General features: G+C 36.3%; 1 pseudogene; it reads right to left on the bottom strand.

Moving 5' to 3' along the window:
* Positions 1-2,759: 2,759 nt before the first annotated feature.
* LOC132181890 (uncharacterized) overlaps positions 2,760-17,771 on the bottom strand; it is a 20,929-nt pseudogene continuing 5,917 nt past the window's right edge.

Raw genomic sequence — 17,771 nt, 5'->3', positions numbered from 1 at the left:
TGTAGTGGCAACCGTACCACTCTTTGGTTCTAGAAACAAGATTCCTACAAAAGTAATAATCATGTAAGTCTAATGACTTAGTAAGTAAACCCTACAATAAAATATGACATGAGCCCATTATTAAGAAAAAATAAACGTGCAGTTTTAGTAAACATTTGGAAGAGGTGTTATCTCTGTTAATACACCTTAAAAATACAATTTGGTTGATAAAAGACGGCGTACTCCCAGTGGCAATCGCCTAAGTATTTTATTGCAGGAAACTAATGCTTTTATAGGTCATAACTATTATATATGGTCTACCTGAGATATTACCCCTTCTCAACAGAGTTGGCGCTAGCTCGAGGGACCTGTAATACAATGCTGGTGCCTCTACCATAACACTAGTAGCCTAACCAAGTTCAACCTTGGGTGGCCCAACCTACTCATGATGTATGTCCTGTAGTGACCTGCCCATTAAGGCTGTGCTAGTCCCGAATTAACCATTAGATCCAAGGCCCGTATAAACACACACACATTTGACCGTAGAATCAAGTCTATATAGTAGTCCCATGATCGTTATACCGCACGTATTTGACCATATAATCGGATAGGCCCTCATATGGACCTTCCAATAAGCATAGTCATTCCCATTGAAATTTGGAGGGGCATTAGAATATGAGGTATTTCGCTCTATACCAAAGAGGTCAAAGAATTCTCTATAGACGTGAGTCAAAAAACAAGCGAACTTGCTCTGATACCAATCACCAAAAGATTGCTAGGATCGAGTTCTACCTCTAATCACCAAAAGTGTGATATGTCAGTCAGTTGACATATCACACGTTTTTAGGGAAAGTGTTCGTAAGTGTTGTCATGAAGCCCTTTCAAGTAGGCTCTCATACGGACCTTCCCATGAGCATAGTCATTCCCATTGAAAATGGGAGGGGCATTAGAAGATGAGGTATTTGGCTTTATACCAAAGAGGTGAAAGAACACGCTCAAGACGTGAGTCAAAAAACAAGCGAACCTGCTCTGATACCAATCACCAAAAGATTGCTAGGATCGAGTTCTACCTTTAATCACCAAATAAAAAAAGTATGGAACTAAGCCATTCAACAAACATAAAACATGCACAGCAGAATTAAAACAACATCTCAACCACAACACAAAGTTTGTTTACGAGCTGGAAACCATTTTGAACACATCAAAGGTAAAATCTAGTTTAGGGCAGCCAAACCCGAGAAATCACTATATGAAGATTCTAAGTTTTAGAATAGACGATACTCATTCCTTGGAGGCCCTATAGACTTAGTAAGAACAACAATCTTCTCAGCTTGTCTCCATTTTGACCATTTTCACAGAATGCATCTACTCACGGACCCTTTCGTAGTCTTCTTTCTTTCAAGTACCCATTGCCGCAATCTTTGTGTAGCAAAATGAACAGGCAACATGCCAATCAAGAGCAAAGGACAGCCCAAATCTTTATCACGTCCTCCCTTGAATAAACAACTCTAGAGACACAACGCTTGTTGAGAACTTTGAGACTTGAGTGAACAGTGCATAGAAAAAATAATTTCCCAAAAGTCTACTACTGAAAAGTGACAAGAAAACCACTTATAGGAGAAACATTTCAGTCTTCACGTCCTAACAGGATACCATTCTCGTTATGATGGGAAGAACAAATTCTCAAATCTAAGAATTCCATGTCCTAACGAGAAAACAGTTACGTTATGATGGGAAGAACAAATGTCTCATCTTCGTCACATGTCCCATCTTAACACATCATCTGACAAGAAAACAGTAGCTTTAGGTTTCCTCCCATTACATGTCCCGTTCTGACGAGGTTCCTAATGGGGAAACAATAGCTTTTAACTTTGCTCTCGTTACATCTCCCGTCCTGACGAGGTTCATGACATGGAAATAGTAGCTTCAACTTTTCTCCCGTTACATCCCCGCCTTGACACAACTTCTGACAAGGAAACAGTAACTCCTCGTTACATGTCTTGTCCTGGCGGCACTCCTGACGATGAAATAGAAACTCCTCGTTACATGTCTCGTTCTGATGGCACTCCTGACGAGGAAACAAACACTCCTTGTTACATATCCCGTTGTGATGGCACTTTTGATAGGAAAATAGTAAGCTTCTTCAAACAACTCTTGAAGGCCTAAAATCTATTTCCCAAAGTTTTAAACAACAAGAATTACAAGAAACAACATTGAATAAGGCCAAACTAAAACCCAACAATCTCCCCCTTTGGCCATTCAATGACAAATCCCTAAACAAGGTTTAAAACTTTACACAACAAAAACAACTAAACACAAAGAACACACTTATGTGCAAACCTTCCAGACCAAAGTGCTAGGTCATGGGACACTTCACCACAAGACCATTGTTGCACTAATCAAAAAAAAAAAAATCAAGACTACACATTGTCCTGATTCTGAAACATTTCGCACAAGAAACATTACTACACCATATTCAAAACTTAAATGAAAGACAACAACACAAAACTAGACATTCATCATTTGCATAAATTTAAATCATAAACCATTGTCACAAGATAAAAAACATAAAAATATCAACAACCAAATTAAGAGACATATTGTTTGAAAAGTTTAACCATTCTCCCCCTTTTTGTCACACATGGACAAAAGGAAAGATCAACCTACAGGAATGTCTTCAAGGACATTAATCACTTGCTATGAGTCTTCATATGAGGACTTATAAGGGACTGCATTGCAACTTCAACCTTGGACAGTTGATGTTGCATCTTACCAACACTCTATTTGAGCTCGTCTAGTTGGATACTCACAATGTTCTTATTTTGCTCAAGTAACTCTTCCAGTTGACTCAATTGCTCGGAAGAAATATTTTTATAGTCACTTGAAGTAGATGCAGTGGAGGAGGGAGCAGACATGGAACTTTTCCTTTTCTCATATTTGGAAATCATCAACCGGTCAAAAGCAGACGGCTGATTTGCAACAACCTCATTTTGACGTCGAGGCACAGAGAAGTGAGATAATACTTTGCTAATGACCCCACCATAGCCAAGACCTAGATTCAACGTCTTTGCATTATGAATCGAAGCAATACCATCAATAATCACCGAGGCCAGATCAACTTTGTCATTTTTGAGTAAGGCATATAAGAATTGAGCACGATCAATAGAAAGCGTTGAGTGCTAAATGAGAGGCATTAGATTACTCATGATTTGAGAGCAAGCATTCTCTCAGGAAGCTTGATAGATTTGACGGGAATGGCTTTCAACGAGCTAGGCCAAGAAACTAGTCCAAACGCTCACCCATTTGCTCACAGGAGGGAGCAGCCTCAGGTGCATAAGGAAACTAAGTCTTGGGAACATTAGCAATCTTCAAAATTTTGGCCAAGGTCTTTGGATCAAGAGTAATATCGTTCTACCAAATATTACCTAAATTAATAGATAATATTTAATACGTTTTACTCACAAGTGTACAAGATCAAACGATAGTATAGAGCAGCAACTACGAGATCGATCCCATGGAGATTGTTGATTTTGTTTTAGAAGTAATTAAAATACCAAAATTGTCATGAGATTGATATTGATACTAAGGAAAAGAAATAAAGATAAATAAAAGGTAAAGGTAGGGCTTTTATATACACCACTAATCATGCTCAAATAATATAACAATATGCCAATGATCCAATCTTATTATGAATACTTAATGTTTTCCAACCTAAGGGCATGGGTGTATACTTCTTAAGCTATTGATTTTCCTAAGCAACAAGTTAGGCATGGGTGTATACTCTAACTCTTTTCTTTCTAAAAAGATTTAGCATGGGTGTATACTAAGTTATTCTTTAAAAAAGCATAAATATATGGAAATCGACAAACACACGGAACCTAGGACATGGGTGTATACTCCCGGTTTTCCATGTTGATTAACCTAAGAATCCGGTGTGGATTTCTTTTGTTACTCTTATTAAACCCAAGACTTGGTCATCCAAGTTGATTTAATTAACTAATCCATACCACATGCATATAAGGGTCAATCACATACATATGAGGAATTCAAGAAAACAATAATTAATCAAGTCAAGCAATATAATATGATTATCACAAAGGCGCCAATATTGAAATATTAAATAAACATAATTAGGGCTTCAATCTAGCCCCTACTAAAGAGTTAGTTACACATAATTAAAATAAAACTAAAAAGAAAAGGGAAAGAAAGAACCAAAAACGAATCCTTGAAGTAGCCTCCAATTCCTCTCCTCAAAGTTGTCTCCTTCAAATTGTGTATTGAATTGTGAGGCTTAGAGGTCTATTTATAGGGCTTAGGAGAGTCCTATAAGCCCTAGTAATCATAGGAAATTCGGAGATTTAAGTCCTAGTCTAATTAGGATAAAGAAAACCTATGTCCAAATCGGAATAGGATTCATCCAAAATTGCGTTTCTATCTTGCGGGGTGCTTTTGGCATAGCGGCAGTCCGAATTAGGAAAATGATATTTCAAAATGATCTGTAGAATTTTGAGTTAGCTTTCCACTGCCACTTGAATCACCTCAATCGGATATTTCAGCTGAACGTTATGGTTAGAACACCGAGACATGTGCAGAATCCAAATTTGAATCTAATCCGATTTTGACTCCAATTTGAGAAATTCTGATTTAATCCTTTCATTTATTTGATAAAACTTAACCACATCATATAGGTCATCTATTATGATTGGTTAAGCTAGGTCTTCTCAATTTTCCCTTTGAGCTTGGAACTTCTCCGGAAACGCTTTCTTTTCTTCCATGACCTATAAAACAAAAAAAATACAAGAAGGAAATAAAATAGCACAGACTAACAAAACTAAGGAATTAATAAATATAAGTTAAGGGCTAAAATATGAATATTTGGCACTTATCATGCCCCCAAACTTACATATTGCTAGTCCCTTAACAATACAAAACTAAAAACAAAATGAAAAACTGAAAACAAAAAGATAAATCCATTTTTCGTGGGATGTACAATTGCATTTAGCATGTGCAACAAGCCTTTTAAACTCCTAGGAATTCCCTAAAGGACGAATGAAGTCTCGTGAGGGTTTTCCAGAAATGTTACCCACAAACATGATGCAAGAGTTCATGGTATCCAAAAATTAAGGTATCACTCAAAACCATGATTCTCATTCACTAACAAGCTTAAAAAGATAAACTCTATCTTCTAAATGAATTGGAATTCTAAAGTTTAATCACTTTACAATAGACATGCTTAAGGCATCATAAGTTCGAAACAATGTAAAGTGAATTAGCACACAAATATGAAACTTTCAATTATTTCCAATGTCCAATGTCTCATTACCTCAAAGTTCACTGAAATCCCCATTAAAATGAATAACTGTGGCATAACTTTTCTTTTTCTTCTTCTCTTTTTCTTCTTGGTCAAGCTGTGCAATGTTTGGTTCCCTTAAGCTTTCTAATTGACCCATGTAACGAGTGTTAATGTCAATGACTCCCAAACCAGATGGTTTTAGGGCATTAGGTGTAGAGACAACCCTAGAACTTACTAACTCGAGTCAAAAAGGCTACGAAACTAAACTAACCATGACATTAACCAAATCAAAATTCTTTCTCTTTTGACGTGAACACTTAATGCTTTGAGACAAGAGGTCCAGTTACTTAGTGAAAAGCTTATCAATGAAAAAAATATATTTTTTTAATTATATATTTATGCCAAAGTATTCATCTAATAGATCATCCAGTTTCACCCAAGACGTAGAAACACACATCAGATTTTCATGTCATACCCCACAAATTATGTGCTAATGTGTTTGTGTAAATCAGATCAAACATGTGAATTCTCAACTGTCCTAAGCAAGTAACCAAATTGAAAAATTCTATCATTAGATCATGTGTTCAAAATTTTAAGCTCACTAATGAATTCAATCACAAATCTTCCAGATCAACCAAAATTTTAAGACAACATGAACATGCATATATATATATACTTCTTTTTAATAAACAACAAAAATAAGAGCAAATGAAACTGGGACAAATTGTGTGTGTGTCAAGTGTTCCCATACCCTCAAACTTAAATTACACATTGTCCCCAATATGTCTATAACATGGAAAGAATTTACCCAGGATATGGACGAAATTGTCTGGAATAGCATGGCTCATAGCACACCCCAAAACTTGAATTGAAGCACACTTGTCCCTGCAAAACAAATTACTAAAATAACAACGGAAAACAAAAAGAAACTAATAATAAAAATGAAATAAAAGCAAACAAACAAGGAAATAAAAAGGATATGATGTGGGGTGCCTCCCATGAGTGCTAAGTTTAACGTCTTCAGCTAGACTTTAAACTTGAAGCACCAACCTTTTCTTCTCTTGCACCAAAGGGTATGATATTTTCTGTGTGCAAGGTGATTCCAAATGTCTATAGATTAGGGAGTACCACTTTGAGTTTTCTCAAATAGTTTCTCATCCGATGGGGAATCATGAACTGAATAAAGTAGGAAGAAAACTCAGGGAGCTTTTCTATCTTAATGTCCTCAATTTATTCATGTGGTAGCTCTAACAGACTTCTCTCCTGGCCTTTTGGTGTTTTAGGAATAAGAGCTAATGTTGAAGAAATCTATGTGCTCTCTTCTTTTTCCTGATGTGGCTCTTGTGGAACTTCGGTTTGCTCCTCCTTCCCCTCTTCCACTTGATTTTCAACCACCTCTTCACACCTCAATGTGATAGCGTGCTCATGATAGTCGGTGCACTCATCCTCCACGTAATGCTCATTAGGATTGGCCACCAACTAACTTTGACACTCTTCTTCTTCTTCTTTAAGTATGTCTGATATTTGCTTGAAGTGATCCTCTGTCTTGGCCATGGTGGATTGCAACCATTGATTATAGGCTTTACTGTGGCTAAGAAAAGCTGACATTGTTTCTTCTAAACTAGCATGCGCTTCTTCTAACGCGAAATTCTTCAGAGGAGGTATCTCTTGTTGGTATTGCTAAGGTGGAGAGGAATATGAATAGTCATATATGGGAGATGGTTCCTCTTCATGAGCTACTATTTTGAAAATGGATTGCCTCAGACAGGGGCTAAGACAAGAATAGGATTTGCCATATAACTATGGAGATGGCTCTTCTTCATGATAGCAAATACTCTCTTCCTCCATATAATGTCCATGAAGAGTGGTAATTGACTGACTTTGGGGCTCTTCCTTTTTGAGAAAACCTGTTCTTTGTATACAGTGGGCCTCCATCCTTTTAACTAATTTCAAATGAGAGTTCTTCATCTCCTCAATTGCTGAGCTGATCATAGCTAATGTATTTTCATAAAACTCAAGAGGAGGTGGTTCAGCCTGATATTGCTGTTGTGCTGATTGAGAGGAATATGCATGATTATAGAATTGCTGACATAAGTGATGTTGCAGCCCATGAGATTGTGGAGCATGAATTCCAGGAGCTTGAGTTTGCCATGATGGGTAATATGAATCAAAATAGAGGTCATTCCCCGGTCTAGAGAATGATGTTTTCATGTGCCCATAAAATTTGTTAGAAATTTGTCTCATTGTAGGACATCTTCTAACACGGTGATAAGGGTCATGGCAACATGAACATGGTCTACGGGGTGTCGGAATGCCGCCCACATGTGTGAAAAAAAAAAAAAAAAACAAAAGGTTAAAATAAAAAGGGAAAATAAAAACAAAATTAAAATTAAAACTTACGAAGATGCAGACTCAACTGACTCTGCATGAAAAAAAAAAAAAAAAAAAAAAAAAAAAAAAAACGGATCTATAATTAGTATAGTAACTGCGCTGCCATCCGGATGTGCGATCGATCGCACTATGAGATTCGCTCGATCGCACTGGTGCGCTCGATCGCCCCAGTTAGGCACTCGAGCGCACCTCTAGAGATAGAACAGGAACAGTGGAAAAAACTAGAAAAACAGAAAAATTTAAAACAAAAATAAATTAAAGGAAAAAAAATTCCAAACAAAATCAAATAATCCCCGGCAACGACGCCAAAAACTTGTTGTACCAAATACTACCTAAATTAATAGATAATATTTAGTACGTTTTACTCACAAGTGCACAAAATCAAACGATAGTATAGTGCAGTAAGTATGAGATCGATCCCACGGAAATTGTTGATTTTGTTTTAGAAGTAATTAAAATACCAAAATTATCACGAGATTGATATTGATACTAAGGAAAAGAAATAAAGATAAATAAAAGGTAAAGGTAGGGCTTTGATATCGACCACTAAACATGCTAAAATTATATAACAATATGCCAATGATCCAATCATATTATGAATACCTAATGTTTGCCAACCTAAGGGCATGAGTGTATACTCCTTAAGCTATTGATTTCCCTAAGCAACGAGTTAGGCATGGATGTATACTCTAACTCTTTTCTTTCTGAAAAGATTTAGCATGGGTGTATATTAAGTTATTCTTTAAGAAAGCATAAATATATGGAAATCGACAAACACGCGGAACCTAGGGCATGGGTGTATACTCTCGGTTTTTCATGTTGATTAACCCAAGAATCCGGTGTGGATTTCTTTTGTTTCTCTTATTAAACCCAAGACTCGGTCATCCAAATTGATTTAATTAATTAATCCATACCACATGCATATAATGGCCAATCACATACATATGAGGAATTCCAGAAAACAAGAATTAATCAAGTTAAGCAATACAATATGATTATCACAAAGGCGCCAATATTGAAATATTAAATAAACATAATTAGGGCTTTAATCTATCCCTACTAAAGAGTTAGTTACACATAATTAAAATAAAACTAAAAAGAAAAGGGAAAGAAAGAGCAAAAAACTATTTCTTGAAGTAGCATCCAATTCCTCTCCCCAAAGCTGTCTCCTACAAATTGTGTATTGAATTGTAAGGCTTAGCGGTCTATTTATAGGGCTTAGGAGAGTCCTAAAAGCCCTAGTAATCCTAGGAAATTCGGCGATTTAAGTCCTAGTCCAATTCGGATAAAGAAAACCTAAGTCCAAATCGGAATAGGATTTGTCCAAAATTGCATTCCTATTTTGTGGGGTGCTTTTGGTATAGCGGCAGTCCAAATTAGGAAAATGTTATTTCACAATGATTTGTATAATTTTGAGATAAATTTCCAATGCCACTTGAATCACCTCAATCAGATATTTGAACTGAAAGTTATGGTCAAAATACCGAGACATGTACAGAATCCAAATTTAAATCTAATCCGATTTTGACTCCAATTTGAGAAATTCCGATTTAATCATTTCATTTATTTGATTAAACTTTACCACATCATATAGGTCATCTATTATGATTGGTTAAGCTTAATCATATCTTCTAGGTCTTCGCAATTTGCCTTTTAAGCTTGGAACTTCTTCGGAAACACTTTCTTTTCTTCCATGACCTATAAAACAAAGAAATTACAAAAATGAAATAAAATAGCACAAACTAACAAAACTAAGGAATTAATAAATATAAGTTAAGGGCTAAAATATGAATTTTTTGGCACTTATCAAATATCTTTTCCTCTGACAAAAGTGGTGAGGGTTGAAGAAGAAGCAATATGTTCACGAACATTTGAGTAAAATTCCCGAACCATTTTAGGAAACACAGCTGGTTGAGGCACGGTGAAAAAGAGCCATTTTCTGCTCTCAAATACCCAAGGAATGATCCATAACTCTTCAGAAGAGAAAACCTCCATAGAAATAGGACACTCAACAATAACTTTGCGTCCCGAGATCTTCTTTGAAAGAAAACGAACTTGATCAGAACTTGACTAAAACCTCCAAGCTAAAGCATCTTCGCCATTTTCAATTGCAGACTGTTACATAGGAGAATTAGGGCCAAGAGCCACTCGAACCTTTTTGACAGATTGGAAAATCATGATAGGCTTAAGTTTCGCATCCTTTTCTGTAATACCCCGACTTTTTAAATTGTTTTAAAAAGAGTTTTAAACCCTTACTCAACGAGTTAATAGCTTTATAAATCAACCCTAAACTGAAAACCCTAAGCATCTCAGCATAACCTAAAGCCCTCACACTTAACCATAAAGCCTTGAAGCAAAACCAGACCCCACCCTTACTAACTGTACGTATGCCCAGTAGTACCGGACGTACGCTCTTGTCTCTAGTACCGGTTATAAGCCAGGGGACCACCAGACGTACGCTCTTGTCTTTAGTACCGAACGTACGCTCTTGTCTTTAGTACCGAACGTACGCCAGGGGACCACTAGACGTACACTCTTGTCTTTAGTACCAGACGTATGCTACTTTTGGAATGACCACTCGTTAATGATTGTACGTATGATGCACCATTTGGACCGTTGAATAAACAGTACTGGACATACGCCCCAATAGTACCAGACGCCCGCTACTTTTCAGAGTAGTTGGTAGTGCCCTCAACTTTTCTGGCCTATAAATATCAACCCCCACCACCTCTTTGAACCCATTCTTACGCCCTAGACTCACTGATGAACCTCTGTGTGAGTGATTTGTGAGTTTTTGATTTGAGAGAGAGAAGGAAGAAAGGTAACCCTTGCCCAGTTTTATACCTTCAATGTTGTTCTTATTGCTTTATTAATGTTGTGAGTTTTCAAAAGACACTATGTCAAGCTTTTCACTCATTTCCTTACAAACCAAGAATGTTTTCAAAAGAGTTTCAAAACCTTCCTTGATTCCTTGTATTGCATGATGATTGAGTTTTCTTATGTTTATTCAATAGCCTAGAAGGAGATATGATAGCCTATAGGCTTTATAGAAACCATAAAACATAGTTTGGAGCTTTTGCCGAATTGCCTAACTCACTGACTGAACGTACGCTCTCCAGCCCGGACGTACAGTGAAGAAGCTGAGCATCTGCGTTTAAGCCTCACTCTCGTGAAATTTAGAGTCTAACAATCCTTTTGTTAGATAAGGCTTAGTATCTTACTCGTAAGGGTCCTCTAAAATTGTGTATAACGGCGTGTCGTATTTCGTTATAGCAGGATTTAGCAATGTCAGAGGATTCAAGCGAGCGTACGAGGTAAGTAAACACTTACGAACTCTTTCCTTAAAAATGTGGGATATGTCAGTTGACTGATCACGAGTATGATATGAACATGTTTACTTTTCATAATAACTTGGTAACTGCTTTAATAACTAGTTGATAAGATGCATTGTATGACATGGGCACCAATACATGCGGAATCATTGCCATGGGCTTACTATATAGACTTCATTCTATGGTCAAATGTGTGTGTTGTTATGTAGGCTTTGGATCCAATGGTTTTGTGACCAGGCGCAGCCATTCCTTAATGGATGGTCACTATAGAACGGACATCATTAGTGGTGTGGGCCACCCGAGGTCGGACTCGGTCGTGCCACTAATGGGATGGACGGTAGTGTACAATGGTCGGAGCACCGGCATTGTATTACAGGTCCCTCAGGACAGCGCCAACCCTACTGAGATATCTCGGGTAGACCCTACATGAGAGTTATGACCTATAAAGCATTAGTTTTTCCTGTATTAAAATGCTTAGGTGATTGCCGCCAGGAGTACACCACTCTTTTATTAACCAAACAATACTTTTATGGTGTATTAACGGAGACAACACCTCTTTTAAATGTTTACTAAAACTGCGCGTTTATTTCTGCTTAAATGGATTAATGTCATACCTAATTGTAAGGTTTACTTACTAAGTTGTTAGACTTATGTTATTATTACCCTTTTAGGAAGTTTGTCACTAGAACCTAGGAGTGGCACGGTTGTCACTATGGACCTTGATTTAGAATCTTCATGCTGCTATCAGTTTTGTTTTACATTATTATTAGTTGCTCCATGTCCTTAATTTCTAGGAATATACTTATCCATTTGATGATTTAATAGTTTCTCAGATTTTATTTCACCTTCCTATGCATTAACTCCGATAATACTTAAAGGGATGATTCCTCATTTAGCCACAAGTTGGTTTAACTGGGATAATTGCCAGTAACCCTGCCAAGTTAGCCAAGGCTAATTTTGGGGGCATTACATTTTCAACTCTAGAGAGTTTCTTACCTTTTGAGGAAGACAAATCTCAAGCAAAAAGGAAAACTCTTATGATACTTCAAGAATCACTTTTTCCTCCCAATTGAAATCACTTGACAAAATATAAGGATACTATTACTCAAATATATTGGATATGTCGAAGAACATTTGAAACACCATTTCTTCTCAGAACAGAAGAACCTAACCATGTCAAGAAAAACTAGACAGTTTAATCTCAACAGATATAAAGAAGTCCTAAATTTCATGTATCAAGTCTTAAACAAAAAGTTTCATGTTCAACACAAGCAACAAGTACGGGTAGATAACAGAAAGAGATGGAGAGAACAAAAACAATTGAGAGTCTATTTCCACAATATGAGAACTCAAAGCTCAGATTAACATCTAATAATCAAGCTTTTAATGAAACCAATCAATCAATCATGCAAAATCACTCCACAATCAGACATGATATAACAAACTGCATGAAAAGCCAAGAAATTTTCAAAACCAACCAAGAGAGATTAAACCATAATCAATCTCATGAAAACAAGTAGAAGAGAGATGCATACCTTTCAAAGATGCCGTAGATAGAGAGACTAGGCCAAAAGGAGGAAAAAGAGAGCAAGCTTTTGAAACAAGAAATGAAAAGATTTTGAAGAGGAGAAGTAACTGAACAAGGAGACAGTATGAAGAAAAGTAGATCTAGTTTCTGTCCTAATGGGGGTACACTTCGTTAAGACAAGAAGACAAAAATCGACTAGACAGTTGAATTCCCGTCTTAACGCAATACCTCTCCCATTATGACGGAAGGAACACCACTTCATGTCATGACAGGGAGCAACCCCATTAAGATGGAAGGCACACACCACATCCCGTTAAGACGAGACAACCTTCGTTACGACGGCACAAAAAAATCTCCTTTGTTTTCCCAAAAAAACTAGTTTTGAGAACCCAACAACCTCAATAAATCTTCCTTAAGAGATAAACAAGAGATTCAAAAGTCAATTAACTCTCTGGTCACACAAATTGGAAAAGACCCATTTACAGATTAAATTCACACAATAAGAAATTTGAGAAGATAATCAAACTAAGGCATAGTAAGTGAAGTGAGTGATCAATTCAAAAACTGGGGATGCACAATTCAAACCTCAACTGTCAAGATGTCACACATGAAATTGTTAATCACTTTATACAAAAGTCAAACCCCTCTTTTCTAATTCTTGAGCAAAAAGTCACACACCCTTCGTCCTCAATTGTCCAAGCATTTATTAGAAGAATAATTAATCCCTTGGGTGTTTCACCTTTTACAGCAATGCAAAGACATCAACTTTTTCTATAAGGGTCAATAAAGAAGTTCATCATTAGAAGTTCACAAAATATAGGGAACACTTGATCTTTGATCATTTAACGTGTCATTGAAGGAGGTGATGCCATGCACATTTGAGACATCAGACATATGGGGTCAATTTGCACAAGATCAAAACAGAGTTTCACACTAATAAGACACGAGATGCTTGATAAAACGTATACTTGCTTTTGAAACATATGTTTTAAGAGAGATGCCTTAGACATATTTACACCCAAAAACTTACTCAAGGAATCATCTCAAAAGAAGGGAACAATCCAACAATGTTCACATTGAGTTAATCAGACAAAAGAGGCATCTCACTCCATCAACTTTTGGAAAATCAATCAATAATATAAAATCAGGAGAAAGAATGCTATCTTGACTAAAGGATCACGATGAGCACGTAATGTTGCACATTCAAGCCCCTTAACTCACATAAGTTAATTCCTTAGCATTGTTATTTGTTTGATTTTGTGTTATTTTAGTGTTTTCAGGTGTTTAATAATGATACAAGAAATACCATTGCTTTTGGGCTTAGAACATACTTTGAGAAGACCTAGAAGAAGTGGTTAAGCTTAACCAATCATAATAGAGGACGTATATGATGTGGTCAAGTTTAATCAAATAAAGGAAAGGTTTAAATCGGAATTTCTCTAATTGGAGTTAAAATTGGATTTGATTTAAATTTGGATTATGTGCATGTCTCAGTATTTTGATCATAAATTTCCACTAAAGTATCAGATTGAGGTGAAACTAGCAGCATTAGAAAGATAACTCAAAAGGATACAAATCATTGTGAAATAGGATTTTCCTAATTCAGAAGTTTTCTATGCCGAAATCGTCCAGTAATAAAAGAACAAAAATGTCGACGAATCCTATTCCGATTTGTACTAGGATTGCTTCGTACTTTGACTAGGAGATTGAAGTACAATTTTTCTGGAATTTCTAGGACTTTTAGGGTTTGTTTTACACCCTATAAATAGGCCTCTAAGCCTTGAAAAGAGGTGTGCTTGGTTTTAGAGAAATAATTCATACAAAGATCTTCTTAGAGGCTTGACAAGTTGAAGATAAGAGGATCATGGCAGAAGGCCATCCCAGCACCACGATGAGCAACTAAATCTGTAATAGGGCATTGATGTAGCTCTTTCAAAGTAATAATGGTTTAATTATATTACAATTTGGGTTTTTCTATATTATGCATGATGGTTATATAACTGTGAGAAATCATTATAAATTTCTTATCTTATCTTAGAAAGCCTTTTATATTGATTGAACTCAATCTTTCATATTTTCCGTGATTATGTGAATGATTGTTATACAACGGTTTTAATTGACACATGATCAATAGAATTAGATAGATCATGCCTAGGGAAGACAGATTGTACTATACTCTAGTTTAGTGTAATTTAGGTAGAGAATTCATACCAACGGAAGATGGGTTATACTATTCCATTGATTGGGTGTATCCTATTAAGAAATTAGATAGGTCATACCTAGGGAAGACGGATCGTACCTGATAAGCGCTGAATCTTGCACATTCAAGCCTCTTAACTCGCGTATGTTAATTCCTTAGCATTGTTATTTGTTTGATTTTATGTTGTTTTATTGTTTTCAGGTTTTACATAAAGATGCAATTAATTTCATTGATTTTGGCTCAAAGCACACTTTGATAAGACTAAGAAGATATGGTTAAGCTTAACCAATCATAATAGAAAACCTATATGATGTGGTTAAGTTCAATCAAATCAAGAAAATGATTAAATTGGAATTTCTCAAATTGGACTCAAAATCAGATTGGATTCAAATTTGGATTCTGCATGTCTTAGTATTTTGATCATAACTTTCAGTTCAAGTATTGGATTGAGGTGAATCTAGAGGAATTGGAAAGCTAACGCCAAATGCTAAAAATTAATGTGAAATATGATTTTCCTAATTCGGATGTTTGCTATGCCCAAATCGTCCCGCAATAAAAGAACGCAAATTTGGACAAATCCTATTCTGCCTTGTACTTGGATTGCTTCCTAATTTGACTAGGAGATTGAAGTATGATTTTTTCTGGGATTCTTGGGGCTTCTAGGGCATGTTTGCTCCCTATAAATAGGCCTCTAAGCTTCAAGAGAAGTGTGCTTAGTTTTAGATACAAAAATCTTCTTCGAAGCTTGACAAGTTGAAGAGGAGATAATCCATGGAAGGAGGTCATTTCAGCACCAAGATGAGTAGCTAATTCTGTAATAGGGCATTGATGTAGCCCTTTCCAAGTAACAATGGTTTAATTGTATTTTAATTTGGATTTTTCTATATGCATGATAGTTGTATAAATGTGAAAATTGTTTTTAATGTATATATTCAATCATTATGAAATTTTTCTCTTGTCTTAGAAAGTCTTTTATATTGATTGAACTCAATCCTTCATATTTTTTAGGATTATATGAAAGATTATTATACAATGGTTTTAACTAACATATGATCAAGAGTGTTAGATAGGTCATGCTTAGGGAAAACAGATTGTACTACACCTTAGTTTAGTGCAATTTAGGTAGACAGTTCGAACCAACCGAAGATGGGTTATACTATTCCCTTGATTATATGTAGCCTATCAAGGAATTAGATAATTCATATCTAGGGAAGACGGATCGTACCGAATCTTAGTGGTTAGGTGGACAGTCCGTGCCAACCGAAGATGGGTTATACTTATTTCCTTAATGATGGTATTTTCTTGATTACTTTAGTAAGACGAGTCCTATATCATGAATATTATGAAGTTCCCTTATTAATTTATGATTGACCATTGTTATTCAGTTAGTGGTGAAATCATCCCCTTATTCTATCTCTCATCATCTATCTTTAATTTTATGCATTTAATTCAGTTATAATCAAAATCAAATCAACGTACTTTACATTAAGTTATATTTAATCATGAAAAGTTTGATAACAACAGCCCTGCAGTCCTTGAGGTTCGACATCCTCAATATAACCCTATCCTACAAGGATTTGTACTATTGCGAGTGGTATTTTATTATTGATATATTTTGTAAACAAAAGACCACATCAATTTTTGGTGTAGTTGTCGGGGACTGCTTAACGGTTGCATTGTTAAGTTTTAAAGATTAAATCTAGCTTAATTATTTTCTGTTTTTCTTTCATTTTATTTTATTTTCATTTGTTTTCTAATCTTGTTTTGGTTTAGTTTTCTAATCCTGGGTTCGAGCCTATCATTGGCGCTTATCATTGGTAGTGCGCTCGAGCGCACCTTCCTGTGCAATAAAGCGCACCTACTGCAGAGTGCCTGTTTCCAGCAATTGCAGCTTCTAAATTCCAACACTCCAAAGCTGCATTTTTGAGCCGTTTGTGAGTTTCTTTTTATTTTGTTATTTTATTTTATTTTTATCGATTTAGTTCATGTGGGGAGGCATTTCAATACCCCATGGACCATGTTCATATTGCTATAATCCTTATTACCATATTAGAGATTGTCCTACTGCTAGACAATTTTCTAGTTATTCTTATAAGTATATGAACAGACCGTTCTCTAGATCGGTGAATGACCTTTATTCTGATTCCTATAACCCGGCATGGAGCAACCAGTCTAATCTCTCATGGCAAGCTCAAGCTCCTTGAAATTATACTCCACAATTTCATGAACTGTACCATCAGGCATATCTGCAGTTCAATGATCAATCCTATTCCTCTCAATATCAAGCAACTCCACAGTAGAAATACCAAACTGAACCACCTCCTCCAATGAGCTTTGACTTTCAAGAAAAGATGTTAACTTCTCAGGAGAATTTTTTAGAAAAGATGTCGAAACTTGAGAGCGAGATATGTCAGACTGTGAACCCTCAACAGGAGATGATGAACTCTCACTCTGAATCCATTGCTAAAATAGAAGCTCACGAAGAGGAGCGATCTCCCATCTACTTGCCTTCACAATAACAATATCAAGAGGAGCCATCTCTTCTGTCAAAGACTGACTTTCAAAATCAAAGGTTGAAGAGGCAAGATCAGATACTGAAACTTCTCAGCGAGACTAATTAGATTATGAAATCTCAACAAGAGATAATGAAATCTCAACAAGAAATGATGAAGTCTCAATAGGAACTGGTGCACAATACCCCTCAATTCTTCGACGAGATAGATGCCAAGATAGAAGTTCACGTTGAACAAATCATCAACCACCTTAATAGAGAAGAAGAAAAGCTTCAAAGTCAGCCAGTGGCCAATCCTGATGGACACTACATGGTAAATGAAAGTACTTTTTATCATGAGCAAGCTATGACCACACTAAGGAGTGATGAAGTGGTCAGAAATCAAGTGGAAGAGAGGAAGGAGTAGGAGCAAATGGAGGCCCCACAAGATCTACATCGGGTAGAAGGTGAGGAAGTGAGCACTGAGGCTCCTTCATCATCCACTCCTATAATCGAGACGCCATATGGGCCCGAGCCCCTATTCTAGGTAATCTAAA

The sequence above is a fragment of the Corylus avellana genome, chromosome ca5, assembly GCF_901000735.1.
Source record: "Corylus avellana chromosome ca5, CavTom2PMs-1.0".
Classification (NCBI taxonomy): Eukaryota; Viridiplantae; Streptophyta; class Magnoliopsida; order Fagales; family Betulaceae; genus Corylus; species Corylus avellana.
This window is presented reverse-complemented; position numbering and strand designations above follow the sequence as displayed.